The sequence below is a fragment of the Lontra canadensis genome, unplaced genomic scaffold (genome assembly GCF_010015895.1).
Source record: "Lontra canadensis isolate GAN:19392208 unplaced genomic scaffold, GSC_riverotter_1.0 scaffold18, whole genome shotgun sequence".
In the NCBI taxonomy this organism is placed as follows: domain Eukaryota; kingdom Metazoa; phylum Chordata; class Mammalia; order Carnivora; family Mustelidae; genus Lontra; species Lontra canadensis.
Genome location: NW_022631012.1, coordinates 2,422,824 through 2,444,257, shown reverse-complemented (window position 1 = coordinate 2,444,257; position 21,434 = coordinate 2,422,824). Strand labels below are relative to the sequence as shown.

General features: G+C 37.2%; 1 long non-coding RNA gene across 1 annotated transcript in view; it reads left to right on the top strand.

Annotated features, from left to right (window-relative positions):
• LOC116869218 overlaps nucleotides 1-18,380 on the top strand; it is a 36,455-nt gene extending 18,075 nt beyond the window's left edge. The window contains exon 3 of the long non-coding RNA XR_004382981.1: nucleotides 17,770-18,380. This is a non-coding gene — a long non-coding RNA (uncharacterized LOC116869218). The remainder of the gene's footprint in view (nucleotides 1-17,769) is intronic.
• The last annotated feature ends 3,054 nt before the right edge of the window (nucleotides 18,381-21,434 follow it).

Genomic DNA, 21,434 nt, shown 5'->3' with positions numbered 1-21,434 from the left:
AAGATTAAAGGAAGTTTTGAGTAATTTCTCTCTTTCCTATTACATAAAGTATTACTTGCTTGCTGCATGAGTATTGCTCACTAAGCAAGATTTTGAGTTCCTTTTTTAAAGGATATTTGATTTTAAAAGATCAAACATGTCCTTATCCTATACAGTATAGAAATTCTTTATTGGTAATCTTTATTACACCCTATATTATGTGACTCTTGTCAATTTTTTTAAAATCTTTTTTTTTCTTGCTTCCTAACGAGTATATTTAAAAATATGCAAAGTTCACTTTTTACGGACTTAATACTCAGTCTGTTGTGTTGATCCCACAACATACCCATGATGCTAAAAATTCCACGCTGGCATTTCAGATGGGAGTGAAACAGCATACTGAACTACTTTTAGCAATAATGAAAAAAAATTTTCTTTTAATTTATCATGAGTCCATTTAAGTACCAACATGTTTTTGCACTTAGTAGTGAAGAGGAAATCGACAAGAACAAAATGATATTAGCTTTTGATTACACATCATACTCCTCTCCTGCCCCACTGTTTTTGTGGTACTATGTGCAGATGTGCCGTCTCATCTTCATGTTTTGCTTTCATATCTGTTGGATGAAGTGTTTTGGGAATAAAGATTGAACTAGAAAAGGCAGGGAAATTCCCAAGATAGGGAATTAAGTGTATAAGGGGATCTAGACCCCTTGAAAGGTAAAATACGCATCCTGGAAGCCAGAAAGAAAAACAAAACAAACAAAAAAGGTTGGCGGAAAGGAATTGGTAAGTGCGAGGGAAGTTTAATATTTGGAAACTTCTTAACTACAATTACTGCCTAACATTTCCTCTAACATACATCCAACAGAAGTGCTTTGCTTTCTCCTAAAGAATATATCATTTTAATTCATGACATTTTGAGTCCAGCACTGTACTGAAAAGTTCCATTATATGTGTCTTATTTTTTAGAAAGATAAAAAATTGTTCCTTCAGATATATTATACATAGATCTAACATTACCAAAGAGAGTCATAAGAGAGATCAAAGAAATGTCAGTTGCTTAAGATATTAAGACATTTAAAAAGAAGCAAAAAATATAAGAGTAATTAAAGCAATCCAAAAGTAAAATTTAATATTTAATATTAGGAGATCATAATAGAAGGAAATCAGATGTGAGCTCTAATGAAAATTTTCTGAATATTTCAGATAGATATTTATTCAATAAATATGCAATAAATGGTCACAGGATTCATATCACTCTCTTGTTTCTTATGTTATATATCAGTTCTTAAATAAATTTTGCCTACACTAAACCACATAACCACATAACCATCTTGCATTAAAATAACTGTTAAGGAATTATAAAATAAAATTTATATGAAGGCAAGCCTCTGTACATATATTAGTAAAGAAAAATATTTAAAACCTTCAGCAAAATTGAATAGCCTCTATAAATCAGCTTAGGACATTTGTTAGTGTAAAAATTTGTTTTTTAATTTTTTAAAAGGTTTTAGGAGATCACAGTTTCTCAATCTGCTTATACACTTCATTTTAACAGGTAGCTTAAAAAATGTTCCACTCCATACTCCTTTTCTCATGTGGTGAGAATGTCAGCAACTTTAGATACTTATGATCAGTCTTTCCAAATTTGTTATATTCATTTAATATATGTAACTTGTTATTCAGAATGTGTACTTGCCTTTTAAAGAACTCCCAAATGAATATAAATATCTACAGTTTTCAGATTATAATACATGTTTATATATATATATGGTTTCTTCTTTTGAGGTAATTGACACAACTGATTTTTAAAAAGGTAAAGGATAACCTTTTAACAAAGGAAAGTTTCTATACTTGAGAATGTTAGAAAATACAAAGGTTAGGTGGAAATAATGATACTTATGTACCCTAAGAACATTTTTAAGTGGTATTGAAAAAAATCCCAAGGGTATCTGGGTCGCTCAGTTGTTAAGCATCTGCCTTCAGCACAGGTTGTGATCCCAGGGTCCTGGGATGGAACCTCACATCAGGCTTCCTGCTTGATGGGAAGCCTGCTTCTCCTTCTCCCACTCCCCCTGCTTGTGTTCCCTCTCCTGCTGTCTCTCTCTCTCTCTGTGTCAAATAAATAAATAAAATCTTTTTTTAAAAATCCCAAATAAAATATTCATAAACTCAGAATTATTCCTGAGAATCAATGGATTTTAAACGAAATGTGTAAATGATTACATTATCTTCTTTATTCGAGGAAACAGTTCTCTCACTCTGACCATTTGGGTGTATGACTTTATAGCTTTGATTCTCATCTTGTAATTCTATACCAATTAACAGTGTTCAAATCCCTCTCATATGTTTATATAATTTTACTATTATATCATGTTCTTTGGTTGAAATATCATCCTCATCTTTAATATATGAAAACTGAGAGTTATTCATCCTCTCAACCATCTTATATTAGCTGAGTTTTATATGCCAGATGCTGGGCTAGACTCTAAACATCATCCTTGACTCCAAAGATTTAACAATGATCATGGAGTATGAACATATAAAGATAGCAGTATGTATGAGATGTACTGGGAAAACACAGGAAAGAAAACAAATTCAAAGTTGGATCAAGAAATACATCTTAGGAAAGATGCATGAGTCAAGTATCATGAATAGACATTAGACACGCAGACAACCAGAAGGAAGAGACAATTTCGTGGAGGCAGCAACCTGGGCAGAAGCGCCAATGACAGAGTGTGTTGTCCCTTCTGGAAACAACTGAAGAACTACAAAGGTCCACTTTAGGTTGGGATGGGACAGGGGAAAGAAAACGGTGAGGGATGGGGTAGAAGACAAATCCAAAGGCTAGACTACAAAGGGTCTTGCCCACATTGTTAAATGGAGTTCATACTGAAGAGTGTGGAGAACCAGGCAACTCAACAGATTTGATTCTTTGAGAAAACTCTATGGCTTTGGACAGGAGGCAAGATTGTAGGGTATTGAGTCTTTTGGGTAGACCATTGTAACAAAATGGATAACAAAAATCCAAACTAACATAGCAATGGTGGGAGTAGAAAGAGACAATGTAGAGTATACTCAAGATGTTAAATACTTGCTTAATTTGGGAATATAATTCATAGTGGAAATAAGTCAAAATGAAAGATAGGTGAATACCTAGTTCAGATATTTGGAATCATTTGTTAAATTTGACATATAACTAGGATTTTAGAAAGCATGATTATATAGTAATAGTCAAGGAAGTTTTTTTTTGAGTTCTAATAAAACTTTACTTGTGAACATTGAAATTTGAATTTCATGCAATTTTAATGTGTCAGAAATATTCTTATCTTTTCAAGTGACTTTTTTTTAATTTTATTTTTTATAAACATATAATATATTTTTTCCCCAGGGGTACAGGTCTGTGAATCGCCAGGTTTACACACTTCACAGCACTCACCATAGCACATACCCTCCCCAATGTCCATAATAACCCCACCCCTCCTCTCCCAACCCCCCTCCCCCCAGAAACCCTCAGTTTGTTTTGTGAGATTAAGAGTCACTTATGGTTTATCTCCCTCCCAATAGTCAAGGAAGTTTTTAAAAATGAATAAAGAACATAGGAACCCAGCATTAGAAGATATTAATTAGAGCTCTATAAAACTATCATAATAAAACAACATAATTTTGATGCAGGGAGAGCCAGATCAATGGGCCAGACCTCCAAAACAACAACAATAAATGTCTGTAAATCCAAAAACATCATAAGGAAAATCAAAAGACAACAACCTAGAAAAACACATTCACCAAATAAGAAAGGGAATGGGTGTATTCATAACTTTAATGAATGAAGATCTCTTGAAATTACATGAAAAAATGATATAACATGGTCAAAGCATATAAATTTCTCTAAGTACAAACAAGTGGACAATAAGCATCTGCTTATTGAATAAAGTCCGAATTTATTCTTCTATAGAGAAATAAACATTAAAACAGAGATCTATCATTTTTTACATATCGAATTACAGAATGATAAAAAATAAGGCCCATCGTTAATGAGTACGTGGGGAAATGGCCACTTTCGTATGTACCTTATTAAAATGAGAATGCATGAGAGTGAACCACAAAGTCTTTCTGAAAGGCAGTTTTGGCAACATACATTTAAGTCTTAAAAATGTGCTTTGACTCAGCAGTTCCAGATATAGGGATTTATCTCAAGGAAACATAAATATATGAAAAATTTAGTGTCTCTGCCTGTATCCCCCAAAAGCAGACCCTGAAACAAAGTTTTATGGGTGAGTCCTTTACTTCAGTGTTATCCCAGGGAGCAGAAGTGAGGGCAGGGGAGCAAAAGAAAGAAGGAAGGAAAGCCAGCTTAAGGATGCAGTATTGATTCAGTCACCATTATGGGCAAAAAGTTGCTTGATATTGCAAGGTCATCCGGGAAGCCATATGATATGTGTCTCAGTCTTTCTATCTGAGGGGAAAAAGGGCAGCATGTATGTACCTGCTCTCATCTCTCATTGAGCAAATGTTCATCTCACAGGGAGTTAGCTCTACCACTTTTGCAGGTTGTACATGTCCATCTACCCCCATCCTAGTGTCTCGAGGCCAGCTTGAGGGTTACTCCATCCGTGCCCCAGGTGAGGCGTTGTCAATCTGTACTTGTCTGAGGCTTATTAATGTCCTGAATTGCCTGGAACGTGAGGCTGAGAGGATCTGATGTGATGCGTAGGAGATATTCAACAAGACTCATTCCTTGCAACACAGATCTGCTCACGTCCTCTGTTATATCCATCTCCCCTACTGTGACATGGGCCTTCTTTTTTTGTGAGAATAGGTTGTCTTCGCTTCTTCCCTGAAAGAGGAAATGCACAAGTCAAATTTGCCACAGGGTTTTTCAAGGGGGAGAAAAGCTACAGTTTCTACAAAGACTTAATAGCAAAAGATGAATGCAAAACAAACTAACAAACCACAAAAATCCAAAGCCAAATATCTCATGATCTTCACTAACACTGCTAGTCTAGGGATCATATCCTTTGCTATTCATCATTTCCCTTCTTCATCACCAGCTCAAGATTTTCCTCACCCATAGCCAACTCTTGGCCCTCAGAGTGGAAATAGATCCAATGTAGTCAACCTGCAATAAGCCTCCTGGCTTATCTCCTCAAAGAATGATGCTGTATCATGTGTTGATCTCTGCTGCCGACAGGTTGGTCAGTCAGCAGGACAGTATTGATTAAAGAGAGGCCATGTATAGTTCTACCTCTCCATGATAGACACTGCATTCCTAGGGCTAGTATAGTGAAGGATAGAGTGAGGTTCATATTCACAAGAGAAGTCATACATTCTTTGTGGTGGACATGCTTCAGTGGACACTGATGTCAAATAAAAATCTTAATTCTTTGTGCCCAGTGCATAGGACTTTTTCACAGATTTACTTGTCATCAATTTTCTTAACTTATTTTTAGATCACTGAAAACCATTTGCCATTAGATCACTGAAAACCATGATCACTAAAAAATTATTTGCCACTGCCTAGAGCTCTCTCTATCCTTACCCTGGGTCACCTTTGTTTTCTATTTGAATTGAACAACTAAGTATGCCACTCACTATCTTCCCATTGGGAGAGTTTTCCTTCACCAGTGTCATTTAGGTCATCCTGAGTGGTGCATGATTCCATTTTTAGTTAACTCCAAAGTATTGTGCTGTCCCACCTGTGAACCAGGCCTAGTTATTTTTCTCCTGCGTCAGTTGCTCTATAGACAAGACCCTCTACCTCCTTGAAGTCACAGGTTGGAGATTATAAGGAGGTATTGGTAAAACAGTGGTTCACATAGGGTGTCTGGTTCACATGCTCATGTCTTTACGTAAAGAGGATACACTAACCAACCTAACATGTCCCCAAATCACTGGGCCCTACAAACTTTATAGATGTGACAAGCTCCTAAATTTTTGTGGGTTTTATTGTTCAACCTTTGAAAGCCATGGGTCTCTCTCTAGGGAATCATCTCCTCATGGGGCAAATTAGTGTAATGTCATTTAGAGTATAGCAACAAGTGACGAAACCTCAGAAATCTTATAACACCAAATTTACTGCATTCTATGCATGGAAGCAGTCATAAACCCAACCAGATTCAAACCACTACCTCTTGATGGGAGAAAGTCAAGTTCCTAGGATAAAATGCGGGATAGGAGATAATGGTGTGGCCATTTGGGAGAAATATGATATTTTACATGTATTCTCTGGATTCACATAATAAGTCCATTTTTGCCTTCCCAACTCCATAAACTTTTTAATCACTTTCTTATTACCATTCCAAAAAAATTCTAACATCTACAACCATATCATTTGCTTTAGTACACGTTCCAAGAATCCATCCCAGGGAAGTATTAGAACCAGTTCCAGATACTCCTGATAAGACACTGAATCCTGAATTATAGGTTGTGAATATTACCCCTATGTCAAAAAATTTTCTGCAAACTGTATTTTTATTCCAACACCTTCATTATTTAGGTTGAAGGGCCATTCTTACATGTTCTTCTGAATTCTGCTTATACATATTCTCCAGCTTCTGCAAGTTCTCGGTGTTGAAGCGATTTCTCCTAAGAGCAGGAGATATACACGGTGGTCACTCAGCAATCTGACCCTGGTTACCGACTGGGAGGTTAAGAAACTTTTCAGTGGCAGGTCTTGCATCATCTTGCAAGGCACCAGACTCAGATGAGGTCATTGCAGATTCTCATGCAAGGGAAGAGTCCTCTGTTCTGGCAAAGGTGCTGCTGTCTCAGCAAAATATCCAGTTGAGAATGTGAGAGTTTGTGATTCTTGGGCTTTTCCATCCAAATGTTCTCATTTCAGTTCCAAGCTCCAAGGCTTCCCTATTAGGGCCCCAACTCTGATATGGAAGTTCTCTCCAGATGTTGCCTCATAATCTCATTTAAACTCTGCCACCCTTAAAATTTTATCTTAGGGCTGATTTTCAGCCATGTGGGCACTGTAATTGGAGAAGATGAGATTCCCCTTCAGAACTGCCATAGAGGATCTCTGAGTTTCTCAGTTTGCTGGAGTTGACAACTGGCTATTATTAGACCTCGTTTTCTTTTTTTAAGATTTCTAATACAGTGAACAAAAGCTAGCCTATACCACAATCCTTACAGTTGTAATTATAATTGCCTTCGTGCCATTTAGATGTCTCACCTTCTAACTATACCTCATCTTAATCAACCAAAGGAGAAAGCCTTAGTAATTAGGATGCCATCAATGTGTGTGTGTGTGTGGTTGTCTGTGTGTTCTGGGAGTGGGGGTTGGGGGGCTCCTCATTAGTGTCTGACCATTGAGTAATCCAGCTCCAAAATCCTATGGCAATGATCTGATTCTAAGGTCATTCCTAATATCATCTTTCTTGATTTGTTTCACCCAGAGAGCATAACATAAAACACATGCTTATTTTGAGAGGTTTATACAGGGAAGAAAAGAAGAGAAAGAGGAAAATCACTGTGGACAGCTGGTTGCTAAATCCTGTAGGACCATCTGAGAAACTTTATAAAATTCTTACTAGGTCTGTCTATCCTGGGATAGAAAGGTGATAAGCTTATATCCACCAGATTCATTCCTATTGATCAAAATTTTATCCCATGAGGCATGGACACCAGGAAGTTTCTTGGAATCCCTTAACTTTGAGTCAATGGAGAATTCTTGGGATGGAAGTGATGAAGCTCATCACAGATACCTGAGGAAAGATGCTATCTGGTAGCCTCCATGTCAAGCGAATCAAACCTTGTACAGAAATGGTTGTCACAGAAGTGTCTGTGATAAAACCAGGTAAGAATGAAAGGTGCTGAAGATGTGCTTAAGACATGTCCAATACTATGGTCATGAGAATAATTATCATACTATTAAATAGGGGAAAACAATTGATAAATTACTATAAATTCAGGATATATTCAATAAATTGTGGTATGTCAGTTTAGTGAAACACTGTGGATCCCTAGCAAAAGTTACAATAATAGAAAGATATATGATGATATTAAAATATTCACAATAATGATTTTACTTAATCACTTGAGAAAGGGAGAGAGAGAGTGGGAGCGCCAGAGAGAGCACGAGCAGGAGGGAGGGGCCGAGGGAGAGGGAGAAGCAGCCACCCCACTGAGCACCCACTGAGGTGGTGCTCCATCCCAGGACCTTGAGATCATGATCCGAGCTGAAGGCAGATGCTTAACCTACTGAGCCATCCAGGTGCCCCAAAATGTTCACAATAAATATGAAATAGAAATTTCTGGTATATCAGCAGTGTATGACTGATTTTATAAAATCAATTCTGTTTTGTGTAAATCAATAATTTTCTGATTCTTCAGGATGACTAATGTACTTCTTTATTATTTCTTTTTTCCTATGTATTTTGCTGTATCCTCCTGGGGTTCTACTCAGGCAACAGAAGACCATACTTTCTCTCCAGAAATTACTTCTTACTTCCTACTAAGAAAGAATTTCCATAACAATAATTCTTTTTCTCTTTCTTTTGCTTCTTTTCATTCTTGTTCTTATTCTTCATGGCACCTTCTGCATCAGCAAGATAGAGAATTATGAATTAATGTTCCTTCTGGATAAAAGCCTCTTTTTCTGAAATGTATCGGTTACCTTACTGGTTGTATTAGTCAACTTAAACCATAGGAATTTCTTTGTCACAGAAATCCAAGATCAAGGTGCCATTCAGTTAGTCCCTTCATGAGGGGGCTCTCTTCCTGGCTTACAGGTGGCTTCTTTCTTGTGTCCTCAAATAGTGAAAAGAGAGGGGAAGAAAGCTCTCTAGTGTCTTCTTATAATGGCACTGATCTCCTCCCCACCCTCATGACCTCATTCAAACCTAATAACCTCTCAATAGCCTCATCTCTAATTACTATTACATAGGGGGTTAGAGCTTCAACATATGAATTCTGGTGGGACACAATTCAGTCCACAGCACTTGTTATAACTGATTTTACAGACTCATAGATTCTTAGACCAGGATGAAATTGAGAAATTCCAGTTCAACCTCTTACTCAAAAGTAAGAGTCCTGGCTATTTCCCTGGGCAGTGGCAGTGCTACATTGTATTTATCTTACTGACTTTTTAGATGCAGGAAGTTTACTAGCCAGAAGAATCTCTTCAAATGGTGTATTTGTCTCTTAGGATGAGCACAATCCTGAGGACAAAGTAATTTTAAAATCTTAATAACAACAATAACAGTAAGCACTTACATAGCTCTTACAACATGCCAGGAATAGTTCCAAGCACTTTTCAAATATTATTACATTTCATCTTTCTCCTAACCCTGTAATGCAAGTGCTATTAGTATCCTCATTTTACAGACAAAGAAACTGAGGCACAAAGAGTTTAAATAACTTGCCCAAGGTCACATGCTGAGTAAGTGGTGGAATTGGGGTTTGAACTCCAGCCATCTGGCTCAGAGTCTGCACTTTTAAACGTGACATAAAGAAAATAATTTCCAGAGCTCCCACTTTTATTTCCTCTATTCTCATTTGCCATTGCTCCTTTATTTTTCATAAGGGTTCTATGATCTCTAGGCCAAATGAGATTCCAAAAATAACAATTTTAATCTTCAAATCGAGGGCACGATTTCTAAATGGACCAAGTTATTTTTGTGAACCCTACATAAAATTCAGGAACAGAACTTTGGGAAAGAACTTCCAGATGGCAGTAAATCTTCACAGTTCAGTAATTAAGCCTTTTGAGAATGTTACTCTGTTATGGAGCCTCTGCCTGATTAACTGTACAATATCAATTATATCAAACGGCACTACTTTAATTCTGTCAAAATTTAGAGAAATCTGACATGCTGACACGAGACTCTGTGAACTGTGATAATGAGCTGCTAAGTGTCATAAAGTGCCATGGGGGGGGAAGCACCCTTGCTTTCAGAAGAAAGGTGGCTTTTCTTTTGCTTTATTCACATGAGGCTATGCTTTATTAAAGACCATGAACATCTAGAAGATCTCACACCTCTACTGTTCTAAATGGCACTCTAATTTTTAGTGCTTATGAATGAAATTCACATGATAACAGGCAAATTTATCAAAAATAAATAAATATAGCTTATATTTTTGGTTGAGAAAGATTATATATCTAGGAAATTAGGCCCTTCTACTTTTGTTCTCCCGTTCCTGTGTGAAGAACGGCTCTCAGAAAGTTAACTGTAACTTTCCAAAAGTTAAAAGTTTGACTTGCCTAATTTTATAGTGACAGAACAGTTGTCTGGTCATTAAGGACAAATCCAGGCTGTTTAAATAGCAAAGCTGGAGTTATTAAGTGACAGGATCTTTCAACAAAGTTTGGCCTTCTTGAAAAGAAATGTCCTTTTCATAAAAAAATAGAAGGGACTTTATTATAAATATAATGGCTACCATCAAATGTAAGAGCTTAAGGTTTCATCACTGAAGGAATAATTAAAAGGCACAGGCCATTCTTTTTTGATTTTTCCATCATTACTTTAATGCAATATTTAAATATTTAAATTTTCTGTTTGTGACCTGAGGCAGACAAAAGGAAGCCTGCATTATGATTTAGAGAGATGTACATATATCATTAATGAATACCATGGTAGATACCATGGAAAATTTATTCCATTTCATATGTTTGGTGATCACCTCTTTCTGAATCCCTGCCATACCTGTACTCTTTGACCTCCTTTTTACCTTCTTTCATGTTCTTCCTAATACCTTCTGGATAGTTCCATTTGGGAATCCCAGCACTCCATGGAACTCCAGTGTCCAACCCATCAGTTATTCCAGGCCCCACTGATCCTCTCTTCCCCTTTCCCTTGGTTAAATGAATCATCATCTTCCAAGTTGCCTGATGTTGAAACCTCAGAGTCTTCATTATTTCTTTTTGGCTCATCCTTTTTCAACTTTCTGTGGATTTATAACCTATACATTGAGACTTCTGAACTCAATAGTACACAAACACAGAAAAGGTTTTATTTATTTATTTATTTATTTATTTATTTATTTATTTTAAATTACTGCTTTCTACCAACAGTAAAAACTTTGCCATCCTTAATGACATTCGGAGAAGATTCCATTTCCTGGAGGTCCATGCACCAATACTGGTCAGGTTTTTCCTTTTTCCGCTGCTGTGATTACCGTCCATGGCTACTCTCTGCTGATCTTCCCTTTTCTTATCAGGCTTTCCCTTCTTAGGTACCAGCAAGATGAGCAAAACTTTCATCTGTGTTTCTTGGATCATAGAAAACATAGGGAGCCCTCAATGATAAATGATAGAAGAGTTGGCTGCCACATTACCTTCTTGTCTTTGTCCAATTGTCATTTCCAATTATCTTTTCCTTCACTGTGGTAGGCTCAACAAAACAACAAATGCATCAGCGGAACTGGATCAGATGCCATTCTCCAATTCTGGCAGTTTCGATTATTTATGAGTGATTTTCTTGGAGTTCCTCTCTTATTAGTCTTTGGGAAGGGAAGCACCCTTCCCGTACATTGTCTTCTTCCACCTAAGGGAAGGAAGTGGGGAGTGGGAAGGGTAAATAAAAACCTTAGCAAACGGGGCACCTGGGTGGCTCAGTGGGTTAAGCCTCTGCCTTTGGCTCAGGTCATGATCTCAGGGTCCTGGGATGGAGCCCTGCATCAGGCTCTCTGTTCAGCAGGGAGCCCGCTTCCCCCTCTCTCTGCCTGCCTCTCTGCCTACTTGTGATCTCTCTCTCTGTCAAATTAAAAACAAAACAAAACAAAAAAACCTTAGCATTCACTCTGACTGTATGTTCTCTCTACAGGGACAATAGAGCAGACTGCAGCTGAGATTATAGTGGGGGAGAGGGAGGTTGCTGATTCAGATGACTTTTATGACCAAAAGGGATATCTAACTCCTACTATTTACTCCTTTATTTAGAGTGAGCATACCTGAGCCTTCTTTTTCCTGAACTTTGGGTCTTAGTAACCGGTTCTGGGGGAACAGAGAGGGTCCTTTGAAGATCTTATTACAAGTCACCAAATTCTCCTGATATTTCCCCCAAAGTATTTTTCACATTCATAATAGTGACAAGAATGTTATGTTAAGGACTAGCATCAGACTTTTTTGTGCATGTGTGTGTGTGTGTGTGTGTGTGTGTGTGTGTGTGAGAATGTGTATGGTCGGGTGGGGGGTCATGGAGAACACTTTCCTGTTTAAGAAAACTTTCTTTTTTTTAAATATTTTATTCATTTCTTTGACAGAGAGATCACAAGTAGGCAGAGTCAGGCAGAGAGAGAGAGAGGGAAGAAGGCTTCCTGCGGAGCAGAGAGCCCAATGCGGAGCTCGATCCCAGGACCCTGAGATCATGACCTGAGCTGAAGGCAGAGGCTTAACCCACTGAGCCACCCAGGAGCCCAGAAAACTTTCTCATTTAAGAAATGTCTCCAAATAGAATACACATTGTGAATAAGAGGTACAACCAACTGTATTGCTGCTATGTATTAGATAATTGTATCTACCTAGCTTTGGCACTTCAAGATCCCATCATACCTTTTGAAATCAGAAAGTGCATTTCAGTGCTGGTACTTCTCACTATCTTTCCTGGCCTACCCAGGTCAGATTTTACAGTGCTATTCAAGGATGTTAGTGGCCGCCTCTCATGCATTGCTCAATGTCTTGAAGGAGGGGATATGCTCTAGGCCCTTCTGAGGAACATCATGGGAAGACGGATGTGTGAGACACAGATGATGTATGCACAGTGACATTCCCCCATGTCTGGATTATTTTCTCTACATTATGCAAGGGAAATTCTGGAACGTCACTCTCATCCATAATCCATCACCAAGTCCAGGTTTAAGTTAAGCCAACAAGCTAACTTTTAGATTTAGCTATTGGAGTTTACACATTAAACTTGGAATTTCTTTTCTTTTCTTTTTTAAATTTAATTAATTTATTTACCTGACAGAGAGAAAGCAGCACAAGCAGAGGAGTGACCGGCAGAGGAAGAGGGAGAGGCAGACCCTTGCAGAGCAGGAAGCCCTATGTGGGACTCCCCTCCAAGACCCTGGGATCATGACCCAAGCCGAAGGTAGATGTTTAACCAACTGAGCCACCCAGGTGCCCCGAAACTCAGAATTTCTGACAAGTACATCATATTGATAACTTTGGTCTGAGCCAGTGTTTATTCTATCCCACTTGACCTAACATTGTTAGAATCATATTCCTCAGAAATGTGTCAATAGAAATAGCAAAATCTCACAGTTTGATAGATATGGTCAGATTTTGTACCTTCCTCTAAGGTATACTTGGATTTGATTGTGGTTATGCATCTGGAGGCAATGAAGCCTATTGGAACATATTGAAAATAGACCACTAATGAGGTTATTACAAGATTCTCACACAAGGAAATGCTTGTCTTCTCAGACAGTAGGGGCATAACCGGCTTTGAGGGCAAGGGTGGTTCAGGGAGATTTGACAGCTCCAAGTCCTCATATTTGTCTGACCACACCTAGACATGCTCACTCCATGTTTTAAGGTCCCTTTCATGCCCAATTAGATTCTAAGTTTCATACAAAATATTTGGCAGGGCTGTGAATCCAAGGTATATTTTAATGCTGTAAAACACTCAATACTTAATTGTTGAGCCTAGTTCCAGGCATTTCTGCTCTAGAGTTAGCTAAGATACCATTCAAAATACATTTCTTTTTTTTTTTTTTAAGATTTTATTTATTTATCAGACAGAGATCACAAGTAGGCAGAGAGGCAGGCAGAGAGAGAGGAGGAAGCAGGTTCCCCACTGAGCAGAAAGCCTGATGCAGGGCTCGATCCCAGGACCCTGAGATCATGACCCACACCAAAGGCAGAGGCTTAACCGACTGAGCCACCCAGGCGCCCCCAAAATACATTTCTAAAGAAAGACAAATTTTACTACTCACAAACTTTGCTGAAAGAACTATGTACTAAAAAAGAAATTGAACTGAGTAAAAAGGAATGGAATTCAAGTAGACATTTTGGGCAAAGACATAGGTAAAGACTTAAGCAAATCAAATCAAACGCTAAGTATTATAAAAAGACTAATACTTTTCGGGGGACAGTTCAAAGCAAAGAAGACCTAAAATAATTGATGAGTTAGATTTGATTTCATCCAATACTGTCTCACTCTATTCTTCACATGCATGGGAGGAATGTATTTCTCCACCTCATCGTTGATGTTGGACTTGGACTTGTAACTTGCTTTGGTTAATGGAACGCTAGCATACGTAATAAGAGAAAAGGCCTGAAATGTGCATTCCTGTTGCCTTGCTCTCACTTTCCTCTTTTAACGAAGTGAAGAGTGTACTCCAGGGATCCACTGGTTTGAGGAAGACGAGAGACATCTGAAGAAGATCTGGACTAATACATAGTTTGGACCCAAAGTTTAGTCCAGCCAAATCCAGCCTAGTTCAGTCACACCCCCATGAGATGCCCCAGTGAGGAATGATTGCTTATGATTGAATGCTCCTGGGATTTTGTGGTTATTGGTCAGGCAGGAATGGTTAACTGATACAGAAGCTACTAATAAGGATGTATAAGCAGGGAAGGTTGAGTTGAAAACATTCTAAGTCTCTTGAATGGTTTGGGAGAGGAGGTACTGGTTAATCTATTTTAAATTATTATTGCTCTTTTTGAAAGACATATGGATGTTGTACAAAATTCAAATATATAAAGGTATGCAGTGAAAATGATTTTCCTTCCCATATTTACTCCACATGTGGTGCCTATTTCCTTTCCCCGGAGGCAACCACTGTTACCAGCTTCTTAGGGATAGTCCCAGAGATGTTTTGTACATTCGTTCATTTGCATATGTGTCTGTGTACGTGAAAATAGTAACACATTACTACATAACTCTTCCTTTCTTTTTCTTATTAAACTGCATAACTGGAAGTTGTTCTGTATCAGTACATATTGGGATGCTTTTTTAAAATAAAAAAACATTTATTATAACCTACCATTTAAAGTAAACTAAATTAATTTCATTGGTGCCCTCTGTATAATGATTACTTTTAAATTTTATTAATCAAGTATTTTAAGTAATAAGGATAATCATTATACACGTAGAAATAAAATATATAAACTTCTAAACAAGTTACAGAAAAACAGGGAGACGGAAAAATCATTCTCTCATTAAAAGGCAGTAAGAATGAAAAAAGAAAGAAAGATAATGTGTAGTAAATGGAAACATAGTACATATAGTAATATAATGTAGTATAATAATATAGTAGAAACAAATAAAAAAACAGTGGATACAACCATCATAACCTATACTAGCAAGTTGAAAAACAAAGCATTTAAAGCTAGATTTTTTTTTGAAAACCAAAATGCTGTTTATAAGGGATTCGTTTAAAATGTGATTACATGAGGGGCGCCTGGGTGGCTCAGTCAGTTGAGCGTCTGCCTTTAACTCAGGTCATGATCCCAGAGTCTTGGGTTAGGCCCTACATTGGGCTCTCTGTTCATTGGGGAGCCTGCTTCTCCCTCTCCCTCTGTTTGCTGCTCTCCCTGCTTGTGCTCTTTCTCTCTCTGTAAATAAATAAATAAAATCTTTAGAAAAATAAATAAAATTGTGATTGCACAAAACATTCACTTAAAACATGACTGATGTATAGAGATAGAAAAAAAATCACAAGATAATTACCAAAATTAATCTGGCACAGGTATATTAATACCAGAGAAAATAGACCCTAAGGAAAAATAATTATTATTGATAAGGTATATATTAATTACAAAGTTACAATTCACCAAAAAGACAAAACATTTCTGAATCTCTAGGTGTAGGCATATAGTATAATAACATTGCCTCGAATATATAAAGTAAAAAAGGACAGAATTATAATAAGAAATGGGCAGAGCTACCACATAATTAAATAATCTTTTTTCCTCTTTAGGGAGAGAAAGCATGCACAAAAGTAGGTTGTTGGGGCGGGGGGTACTGGGGATGGATAGGGGCAGAAGGAGAGGGAGAGAGAATCTTAAGCAGGCTCCATGCCCAACATGGAGCCACACAGGGCTCCATCTCACAATCCTGTGAGATCATGACCCGAGTAGAAATCAAGAGTCCCATGCTTAACTGACTGACCCACACAGGTGCCCCCATAGTTAGATAATTTTAACACTTTGCTCAAAAGTCAATAAATTCAAGCTAAGCAAACAATGGTAATGATAAAGAAAATTTGAATAATAAATTTAGAAACCTGAACTATTTGTCAATTATAGACTCGCAAAACAAATAGAGAATACTGTCTTTTCCACCACATATTGATTATAAAAATAATCCACAATTAGGTTCAGAGGAAATCTCTATAAATAACAAGAAATTAATATCATGTAGATTGCACTTTCAGATCGAAATGCAATTAATTTATAAAATAAATAAGGAAAGAAAGCTTATAGTCCTATCTTGGCAAACTAAAACCTTAAAATTCTAAGCAATTGCAGATCCAAAAATAATTAAAAATGTAAATTATGACATTTAGAAGTAGATTTCAGTGAATGCATTGTATTAGACATTTGCTGGACCCAGTTATAGAAGTTCTTAGACATATTTAGCTCTTTGCATAAATACCTAAGGGAAGACACAAAAGATGGAAAAAATAGTGAGGTAATCACTGAACTTAGGGAGTTAGAGTAAGAACAACAGAATAGAAGCTAGACAGTAGAGAATAATAAGCCAATGTACAGATTGATGAAATAAAATATAAACAATAAAGAAGATCTATAACATGAAAACTAAGTGAGAGTGGCAAAATTTATTAAGAACTCAAACAACCAGTATTAGGAATGAAAATGGGGATATAACTAGAATAAATAAATGATGTATATTTGTCATCTACATGAAGGTACAGTGGAAAAATAACCCTACATCTTATCTTAGATTCTTTTATGTTGTTCATTTGATTTATGTTTGTTTTGAAGCTATGAAGAACTGTCAAATTCTCTTTCCATGGCACTGCCTCATTGCCCCGACAAACGATCAGAAAGGCTTTTTGGACACACACATTAGTGCTGTCTTTTGGTATACCTTCAAATACAACTTTAATCTTGTGTTTTGGGGGTTCTATATTGGCCTAGGGACAACTGGGAAGTGATTGAATTTTATGTATGTGCAGGAGATTCTACTTTTTCCTTTTGGGGTCTATATAATCTTCCATGATGCCATTTTTCCACTGTTGAAAGACTAGTTCATTGACAGCCATTCTCAGATAATTGATTTTGCTTTCAGCCTCTTCTTCCATTTACCAAAGACTTATCTCAAAGAATTCCACAGTTGAAAATAAAACAATAAAGTGGTTCAAAACTCGTCATAGGTTAGTATAATAACTCCTCTAAGAGTATTTGCATATAAAAATGAGATAAATTTTGCTTTAATGGAATTATAGGCATCAAACATAGTTAAATGGACATAAATTTTTTGATGTATGGAAGTTTTAAGTGCTCAGAAACTTTAGGAAATTTGTTTTAAATTAAGATTGGCCTTGTAAAACTGATGTAATGCGGTTCTAATGTAATGTTTCTACACTACACTCCAGGTTTTATGACTTACAAATACATAGAATTTATTCTTGGAAGAAATTATAGATGAATGAGCACAAATCCACCTACATAACTAAAAAAGTAGCAAGTTTAGTCCCTATTAGAAATCAAGATCTGCTCCCTTTAGGTAATCTCCTGGCTGGCTAATGTAGAAAAAGGAACAGCCAGAACCAGTTTGGGCAAGTCCAAGTGCTATGTGAGTCACCAGAAGCTACAATGCTAATCTTTTTTTTTTCTTTTTTTTAAATAACTGATTGTTTTCCATTCAGGTTTGTTCCAGGGTCAAACAGAGTTTCAGCATTCCCAGAAGAGAAATGGAACTACCTCCTTGTTGTTGAACACTTTGTCTTCATGTCACAAATATTCATGCATATATTCAACCAACTGCTATTTCCTGACAGGACGGTGTTTCAAGACTATCTTTTCTATTTACATTTCACATGAAGAAAAGAGTACTGTTCCTTGAGAAAGCTCTTTCTTCATTAGGGCAGGTTCCCTATCCAATCATTTTGTAAACTGTGAAAATAAAGAACAAGACTAAATAATGAAGCAATATTTGTGCAGTAGAATAGACTATCGGAAATTTCGCTGGAGGTCCATGACAGAACTGAAATTAACACTTGAGTATCTACACGTATGGAATATTCCATAGCTTGAGAGAATCATATCCCTTAATTTTTTTTCTGCTCTATAATGCATTGCTGCTACTTTTGTGTTAACTAAGGGACAGTAGTAAAATAAATGTTTAAAATGGAAAAATATAACTGCATATATTTCTAGCTATAGGTAACCTTACTTTTGGTATTTAGTATCTCCCAGCTACTAAAAACGCATCAATGTGTAATTCTCACACAACCATCATCATCATCTTCATGTTAGAGATGGGGGACATGAGGCTTAAAGAAGTTAGGGAGCAGGGCTTCCAGAATGACAAGAACTCTCTTCCAAGCAAATAAAAAAATAACTGGTGTATGTTATGAAAAACATTAATTTAAACCTCTGGAAATTGTCCCAAGAGCATACAGCAAATGGGAAAGCATTTATTCAAGAAAGACCACTAAATCTCATTAAGAACAATGAGTTTGGGTGACTGGGCGGCTCAGTGGGTTAAGACCTTTGCCTTTGGCTCAGGTCATGATCCCAGGGTCCTGGGATGGAGCCCTGCATCAGGCTCTCTGCTCGGCAGGGAAACTTCTTCTTCCTTTCACTCTCTGCCTGCCTCTCTGCCTACTTGTGATCTCTGTCAAATAAATAAATAAAAATCTTAAAAAAAAAAAAAAAAGAACAATGAGCTTCTGTAACATTTGAACCATGACCCATTCCATTACGTGGCTTAGTGTTGTAGAAGCTCTATGCCGGCGTGTGCATTTAAGATGGGAGCTGCCTATTTCTCCAGCTCCTTGTCCAGAGCTATAAATCTTACCATAAGGAGCTGGCTGCCAGAAGTTCTTATTTCTCCAAGAGCCATATTGTAGAAGTAGGCATGGCTGAGAGGACTTCCCTCTCTACCCAGCCCTCATTTTTAAAGCAGAAGCCCTGCTCCAGGGATGAGAGATTGAGAACATTGAGGCCCCAAATATAAACCTTTCCCTTCCTTCCTCCCCTTCTCCCAGCTCACTCGTGGAGCTGAAGTTCCATGTTGAGAGAGTCAAGCCAAGAAGAGCTGGAGCAGTCACCACTTACCCCTGTGACTGCTTGTAGAGCAGAAGTATCCCTCCTGGAAAAGCAAACCCCCAATCCCAGCTCTGGTGTAGTCACTCTGTCCAAGGGGTAAGGCAGGGCATAAAGAGGAAGAGCTCTGCAGTTTTACCTGAGGGCACAGTTCCAATTTGAAACAGAAAGAAAAGAACTCCATACCTAAGGGTGTTGTCCTGCAGAATGGTGATCCTGGTGGAGAGCAATTAAGAAGCTGGTAGTTCTGATATAAATAAAATTGCAGAGTAGTTAGAAGTTCACTAGACAGAACCAGTTGAAGAGAAAGCCAAAAAAAGCCTTCCTGGGATGACAGTCAACTGCAGAAGTCAAAAAGGTTGGGCACATAATGTAGGCAGCACATACTCAGGAAAAATCAATCTCAATTGCTTGGAACAGGTGACTCCTTTCTTTCTTCTATTTTGTTACTCCATTCATTCTTCAACTTTTGTCTTCTTTTGAATGGAAATAACAATAACTATTATCCTATGCCTGTCTCACCATTGTATTTGGGGAGCAGATAACTCCTCCTGTTTTCTAGATTCACAGGTCCAGACATAGAGAAAAATTTTGCCCCAGAATGGATCATACTGAACATCTTAATCACACTTGATTCAGGTGATTTAGATGATTAGTTTGGGGACTTTCAAGCTAGTAATATTTAGATGATATTTTGGACTTTCAGGTGATGCTGAAATGGGTTGAGACTTGAGGGGATTTTGGAATGAGGTGAGTGTACCTTGCAGGTGAAATGTACTCAAATCTTTGGGGACCAGATGGCAGATTGTGGTAAGTTGAGTAATGGTTCCCACAGAGATGTCCATACCCTAATCCCTGGAACCTAATAATGTTACGTTATATGGCAAAAGGACATGGTAGGTGTGATTAAATTAAAGGTCTTGCGATGATGAGGTTCTTCTGGAATGTCCAGATGGAACCAAATGTAGTCACAAGGGTCTTCATAAGAAGGATGCAAGAAGATCTGGGTTGCCTGGATGGCTCCATCAGTTAAGCGGCTGCCTTCGACTCAAGTCATGATCCCAGGGTGCTGGGATCGAGTCTTCCATCAGGCTCCCTGCTTGGCGGGAAGCCTGCTTCTCCCTCTCCCACTCCCCTTGCTTGTTCTCTCTCTCTGTCAAATGAATAAATAAAGTCTTTAAAAAATAAAAAAAAAAAAGATCAGACAGGTTGATAAGCAAGAAGATGTATAGTAGAAGTAGAGACTGGAGTGATGGAGCCACAGCTCAAGGAATACGAGAAGCCTCTAGAAGCTGGGAGAAACAAGAAACTGATTCTCTCTTGGAGCCTCCAAAAGTAACCAGCCCTGCTGTCATCTTGACGTTAGTCCATTAAAACTGATTAGAGAATAAATTTGTGTTGCTTTCATCCATGAAGTTCATCATAATTTGTTACAGCATCTGTAGGAATCTCATAGGGTAAGTATGTAGGAAATTATGAACGAGAATATAATTGCATATTTCTTCTCCTTTCACCTCTCGTATGCTTTTAAAAGGAATTGCATAATACAATAGAAATATAACTGTATTGGGGGTCTAAACAGAGAAATGTATTTGATAGTAATGGCATAAAGGAGAAGGGTGTGAACAAAGCTATATTGGAATGAGGAAATAACAATAGACGATAATGTACATCTGGTAGAAAAAATGAAGAGAATCTCAAAAGATAAGTAGAAAAGTTAAAATTACAAACTCTTTAATTACATACTAGGTTTCTTTCTTCTCTAAGTTTCTTTAAAATATATAAGGGTATATAAAATAATAATTAGAACAATGTATTGTTGCATTTATAACAAGTATAGACTTAATATGTATAACAGTAATAGCACAAAAAAAGTGGAGAGAGAACTAAGCTACATAAGAGTCAGATTTTTAGATTTCATCGAAATTAAGTCAATATAAATCTGAAGTAGATTCCGAAAGATACATTTTGTAGGCCCTAATGCAACTGCTAAGAAAATAACATACACATATAATTAAACACATCATTGAAGGAATTAAAATGTTCCAGTGGAAAATACCCACTTGCTGTAAAAAAGGTAATAAAAGAAGAATATAGGCACACAAAAAAAAAACACCATGAGATATACAGAAAATAGAAAAGCAAAAAGACAGATGTAAATCTAAATATACCAAATAACTACATTAAATGTGAAGGTATTAAACAATCCAATAAAAAAGAAAGAAAGAAAGAAAGAAAGAAAGAAAGAAAGAAAGAAAGAAAG